This window comes from Oncorhynchus keta, chromosome 22 (genome assembly GCF_023373465.1).
Source record: "Oncorhynchus keta strain PuntledgeMale-10-30-2019 chromosome 22, Oket_V2, whole genome shotgun sequence".
Classification (NCBI taxonomy): domain Eukaryota; kingdom Metazoa; phylum Chordata; class Actinopteri; order Salmoniformes; family Salmonidae; genus Oncorhynchus; species Oncorhynchus keta.
Window position 1 is genome coordinate 27,991,538 of NC_068442.1, and position 6,438 is coordinate 27,997,975.

The 6,438-nt window shown below is 43.4% G+C and overlaps 1 protein-coding gene across 5 annotated transcripts in view; it reads left to right on the forward strand.

The window, feature by feature from the left end:
* LOC118400852 (breast cancer anti-estrogen resistance protein 1-like) overlaps window positions 1-6,438 on the forward strand; it is a 119,251-nt gene that overhangs the window by 65,484 nt on the left and 47,329 nt on the right. The window lies entirely within an intron of this gene.

The following is a 6,438-nucleotide window of genomic DNA, read 5'->3' on the forward strand; positions in this document are numbered from 1 at the left end:
AAAAGAGTGGTGAGGACTTTGGTAAAAATGTTAAAAACCTTACCTTTTGTTGGTACTCAGCACGGTTTACTTTGTGTGCTGCGGTATGTGTACGTGTCTCGTTATGTGTATTGGGTTGTGTGTTTTTAAATAGAAATGTGAAGTTCTAATGCTACATAATGCTACATACCAGTTCCTGAAGAAAGCTTAGTGTTCTGTCCTGTATGCCTTGTAAAGGCCCCTCTCTTCTGAAAGGGGAGAATTGGAGGGCTTAAGACACATAGAAGAACAGGCTTTGGAACAGCCAGACAGGAGAGAGAGCCATGGAGATCCGCTGCTCAGCTGACTCAGGAGAAAGTTGAAAGATTAAGGTTTTGAGGAGAGAAAATAGTCCTGCTGCTGGGATCTAGGCACTACCGTTTCTTACTATTGTTTGAAAGTGTTGTCATTCTGTCAGCTTGTAGTGCTGTAATTACACAGGGGTTTGGTATTTGGTTGACAGGACCATACTGTATTTCCATCTGAGAGACTTATGCTCTTTAGCAGCACTGGGGCCGACCCCCTGGAGAGGGCTGGTATAGTCCCACTGTTTGTCCCCTGGTCTGGGCATTCACACACACATTAGAAAGCTTTAACACAATGGACAAACACCACTGACATCACCACATATGTATTTAGATGAGGGTAGCTTTTCCTGGAGCTATCTAAAATTAACTGGATTTGATTGGTGGGTATGTAGATGGAAGGTTTAGGCTACATTTTTCTGAGAGATTTTGATTTCAAATCAAATGTTATTCCCAGACTGGCCTTGATAACCATGTCTTTAGAGAAAGACTCAACCTGACAATAATGTGAATAGTTTGCAACGTGCTAGCTATCAGCTTGCTATTTCAGAATGAGGGATTAATGAGACCCGGAAGTGATGCTCGTGTATAAATAGATGAAGTCGTTTCCCACCAATCAGTATTAGTGAGTGAGTGGGGGAGTTTGTGGTGGTCAAATGAGCAGAGGTTTACTCAAGCCTACAAAGAGCTCAGCTGAGTAACCCTCACCCATGTTGCCCAGGCCTGACTCACCTCTGACTGACTCACTGGCCCCTGCCTGGGCTCTGGGTGCTGACATGGAATTCCCCCCCCCTGTCACCCCCTAGGAGGTCTGGCAGTGAAACTCCTCTCCTAGTCCGTTCCATCATTTCACTCAGAGGGATTACAGGTGTCACATAGTCACTGAGCGTAGTAATAACAGACACCAGGCTGTGACAGGCAAGGACTAGTGGGAAGGAAGGTTGATTCAGGTAGGGTCAGTCAGTCCACACAGGTGAAATTGTGCACAACCAAAAGTGAGTCATAGGGTTTCAGATATAGGGTAAAAACTAATGTAGAATACATATCGAACATATGAAGATGTGTTAGTGTCTCAATTACATACAGTGCAGTGTGCTATCATGCAAATAAATTCAAGTTATTCCTTGTCTTAAATTTGTTATCATGTAGGTGGCTGCTAAACATAATAATGTCCTGGTGTTTCTCAAAGAGCTTTAAGTCTAAGCAATGTTACAGAGAAAACTACAGGTTTGAAACGGACCTTGATTTGTGGCTGGCAGTCATGCTATGGGCCTAATCTCTTAAACACAATGCACCCAGTCCCTTCCCTAGCTAGCGTTGACGGGATCTCTCTCTCCTCCCAGTTTAGCTGCAAACAACTGGGCCCGGGGGCAAATGTTTTCTGTTGTAATCAAACCGTGGGTTCCCCAGGGCACCTGCTTTATGTGGTGGATAATTGGGCTTTACTGGAGGATTAAATCAAGTCAAATCTAACTTTATTTGCCACATGCGCTGAATACAACAAGTGGAGACTTTAGACTGAAATGCTTACTTACTACAAGCCCTTAACCAACAGAGCTGTTCAAGAATAAATTATTTACCAAGTAGGCTAAAATAAAAAGTCCTAATAAAAAGTAACACAATAAGAATAACAATAACGAGGCTAAAAACACGGGGCACCGGTACCGAGTCAGTGTGTGGAGGTACAGGCTAGTTGAGGTAATCTGTACATGTAGGTGGGGGTGAAGTGACTATGCATAGGTAACAAACAAACAGCGATTAGCAGCAGTGTACAAGAGGGGCTGGGGGGGTTGTTGTTCAGCAGTCTAATGTTGAGGAGCCGAGACTTGGCGCTGCGGCACCGCTTGCCGTACAGTAGCAGAGAAAACAATCTATAACTTGGGTGACTGGAGTCTCTGACAATTTTATTGGCTTTCCTCTGACACCGCCTATTATACTATTATATAGGTCCTTGATGGCAGGAAGCTTGGCCCCAGTGATGTACTGGGCTGTTCACACTACCCTCTGTAGCACCTTACGGTCAGATGCCGAGCAGTTGCCATACCAGGCGGTGATGCAACCGGTCAGGATGCTCTCGATGGTGCAGCTGTAAAACCTTTTGAGGATCAGGGGTAGAGGTTGGCCGATTATGATTTTTCAATGCCGATACTGATACCGATTATTGGAGGACCAAAAAAATCCGATACAGATTAATCGGCCAATTTTATATATATAAATATATATATATATATTTGTAATAATGACAATTATAACAGTACTGAATGAACAATGAACACTTTAATTTTAACTTAATATAATACATCAATAAACTCAATTTGGTCTCAAATAAATAATGAAACATGTTCAATTTGGTTTAAATAATGCAAAAACAAAGTGTTGGAGAAGAAAGTAAAAATGCAATATGTGCCATGTAAAAAAGCTAACGTTTAAGTTCCTTACTCAGAACATGAGAACATGTTTTTATTTTTTTATTTTTTTTATTTTACCTTTATTTAACTAGGCAAGTCAGTTAAGAACAAATTCTTATTTTCAATGACGGCCTAGGAACAGTGGGTTAACTTCCTGTTCAGGGGCAGAACGACAGATTTGTACCTTGTCAGCTCGGGGGTTTGAACTTGCGACCTTCCGGTTACTAGTCCACCGCTCTAACCACTAGGCTACCCTATGAAAGCTGGTGGTTCCTTTTAACATCAGTCTTCAATATTCCCAGTAAAAAGTTTTAGGTCGTAGTTATTATAGGACTATTACTCGCTATACCATTTGTATTTCATATACCTTTGACTATTGGATGTTCTAATAGGCACTTTAGTATTACCAGCCTAATCTCGGGAGTTAATAAGTCATAAACAGCGCTGTGCTTCAAGCATTGCGAAGAGCTGCTGGCAAACGCAGTAAAGTGCTGTTTGAATGAATGCTTATGAGTCCGCCGCTGCCTACCACCGCTCAGTCAGACTGCTCTATCAAATCATAGACTTAATTATAATATAATAATATAATATAATATATATGTTGATTTTAAGAAAGGCATTGATGTTTATGGTTACGTACAGTCGTGCATCGATTGTGCTTTTTTCGCAAATGCTCTTTTGTTAAATCATCCCCCGTTTGGTGAAGTTGACTGTCTTTGTTAGGAAGAAATGGTCTTCACACAGTTCGCAACGAGCCAGGCGGCCCAAACTGCTGCATATACCCTGACTCTGTTGCACAGAACGCAAGAGAAGTGACACCATTTCCGAAGTTAAAAGAAATTCATGTTAGCAGGCAATATTAACTAAATATGCAGGTTTAAAAATATATACTTGTGTATAGATTTTAAGAAAGGTGTTGATGTTTATGGTTAGGTACACATTGGTGCAACGACAGTGCTTTTTTCACGAATGTGCTTGTTAAATCACCTGTTTGGCGAAGTAGTCTGGGATTCAATGATAAATTAACAGGCACCGCATCGATTATATGCAACGCAGGACAAGCTAGATAATCTAGTAATATCATCAACCATGTGTAGTTAACTAGTGATTATGTTAAGATTGATTGTTTTTAATAAGATACGTTTAATGCTAATTAGCACCTTGCCTTGGCTCCTTGCTGCACTCGCATAATAGGTAGTCAGCTTGCCACGCAGCCTCCTCGTGGAGTGCAATGTAATCGGCCATGATCGGTGTCCAAAAATGCCGATTACCAATTGTTAAGAAAACTTGAAATCAGCCCTAATTAATCGGCCATTCCGATTAATCCGTCGACCTCTAATCTGGGGACCCATGCCAAGTCTTTTCAGCCTCCTGAGGGGGAAATGGTTTTGTCGTGCCCTCTTCACGACTGTCTTGGTATGTTTGGATCATGCTAGTTCGTTGGTGATGTGGACACCAAGGAACCTGAAACTCTCAACCCGCTCCACTACAACCCCATCAATGTTAATGGGGGCCTGTTCGGCCCGACTTTTCCTGTAGTCCACGATCAGCTCCTTTGTCTTCCTCACATTGAGGGAGAGGTTGTTGTCCTGGCACCACACTGCCAGTTCTCTGACCTCCTCCTTATAGGTCGTCTCATCGTTGTCGGTGATCAGGCCTACCACTGTTGTGTCGTCAACAAACTGAATGATGGTGTTGGAGTCGTGTTTCGCAGTCGTGGGTGAACGGGGAATACAGGAATAAGTACACACCCCCGAGTGGCCCCAGTGTTAAGGATCAGCGTGGCAGACGTGTTGTTGCATACGCTAACCATCTGGGGGCGGCTCATCAGGAAGTCCAAGATCCAGTTGCAGAGGGAGGTGTTTATTCCCAGAGTCCTTAGCTTAATGATGAGCTTTGTGGGCACTATGTTGTTGAACGTTGAGCTGTAGTCAATGAACAGCATTCCCACATAGGTGTTCCTTTTGTCCAGGTGGAAAAGGGCAGTGTGGAGTGCGATTGAGATTGCGTCATCTGTGGATCTGTTGCGGTGATATGCGAATTGGAGTGTGTTTAGGGTGTCCAGGAGGATGCTGTTGATGTGAGCCATGACCAGCCTTTCAAAGCACTTCATGGCTACCGACGTGAGTATTCATTTAGGCAGGTTACCTTCGCTTCCTTGGGCACAGGGACGATGGTGGTCTGCTTAAAACATGTAGGTATTACAGACTCGGTCAGGGAGAGGTTGAAAATGTCAGTGAACACACTTGACAGTTGGTCCCAGCATGCTTTGAGTACACATTCTGGTAATCTGTCTGTCCCAGCGGCTTTGTGAATGTTGACCTATTAAAGGTTTTGTTCACCTTGGCTACCGAGAGCGTTATCACACAGTCATCCAGAACAGCTGGTGCTCTTGTGCATGCTTCGGTGTTGCTTGCCTCGAAGTGAGCATAAAAGGCATTTAACTCATCTGGTAGGCTCGCTTCACTGGGCAGCTCACCTCTGGGTTTCCCTTTGTAGTCCATAATAGTTTTCAAGCCCTGCCACATCCGACGAGCGTCAGAGCAGGTGAAGTAGGATTCAATCTTAATCCTGTATTGACACTTTGCTTGTTTGATGGTTCGTATGAGGGCATAGTGGGATTTCTTATAAGCGTCGGGATTAGTTTCCCGCTCCTTGAAATGGCAGCTCTAGCCTTTAGCTCAATGCGGAAGTTGCCTGTAATCCATGGCTTCTGGTTGGGATATGTACGTACAGTCACTGTGGGGACGACATCATCGATGCACTTATTGATGAAGCCGATGACTGAGGTGGTGTACTCCTCAATGCCTTTGGATGAATCTCGGATCATTTTCCAGTCTATTCTAGCAAAACAGTCCTGTAGTGTAGCTTCCACGTCATCTGACCACCAGTGAGCGAGTCACTGGTACTTCCTGCTTTAGTTTTTGTTTGTTAGCAGGAATCATGAGGATAGAATTATGGTCAGATTTGCCAAATGGAGGGTGGGGGAGAGCTTTGTATGCATCTCTGTGTGTGGAATAAAGGTGGTCTTGGATTTTCTTTCTTTGTCTGGTATGGTTCCAATAGCGCTGGGCTTTCTTCTCACATAGCCAATCACAAAGGTTGCTTTGATGCCCTTGGGGCAGTTAAATGGACTAGGGAATGTTGTTGTCAAAGCTAACAAAACTGAACACATATCCACTGATCTTTTATCTAAACATATAGACTGAGGTAGGTTTGTGAGGCGCATGCAGATGGTCTAAAAACCTGTGGAGCTGTGCCACTTCTGCTTGATTGAGCTTTCAATGTCCATCCTGACTTATAGTACAGTAGGCCTATCCACATCTTTTCTGTGTATTTTGGTTCCCCTGAAATGTATCAGAGTGCTCCCTGAATTCCTGCATGGCCTTGTCTCTCACACCAAACCACTGAAATGTTTGGCTGAGGTCACAATGATGTTTCATGCTCTGGAAAATAATTTTATCTCCACTGTATCCCCACTCAAGGCTGTAATTTTAGGATTTATTGTTGGTCATTGTGAGAATTCTATGCAAGATTTTACCATTGTGACTGCCTGTGCTTATGGATGAGAGGAGAAAGTGTTTCTGGTATGTAGATAGGAGAAATCAAGACTGTGATGAACTGGGTGTCCTTCCTTTCTCTGTGTGTGATTACAACAGAGTGGAACTGCTGTCTGGTTTGTGTGTAATTCCGCTACACTCTCACCA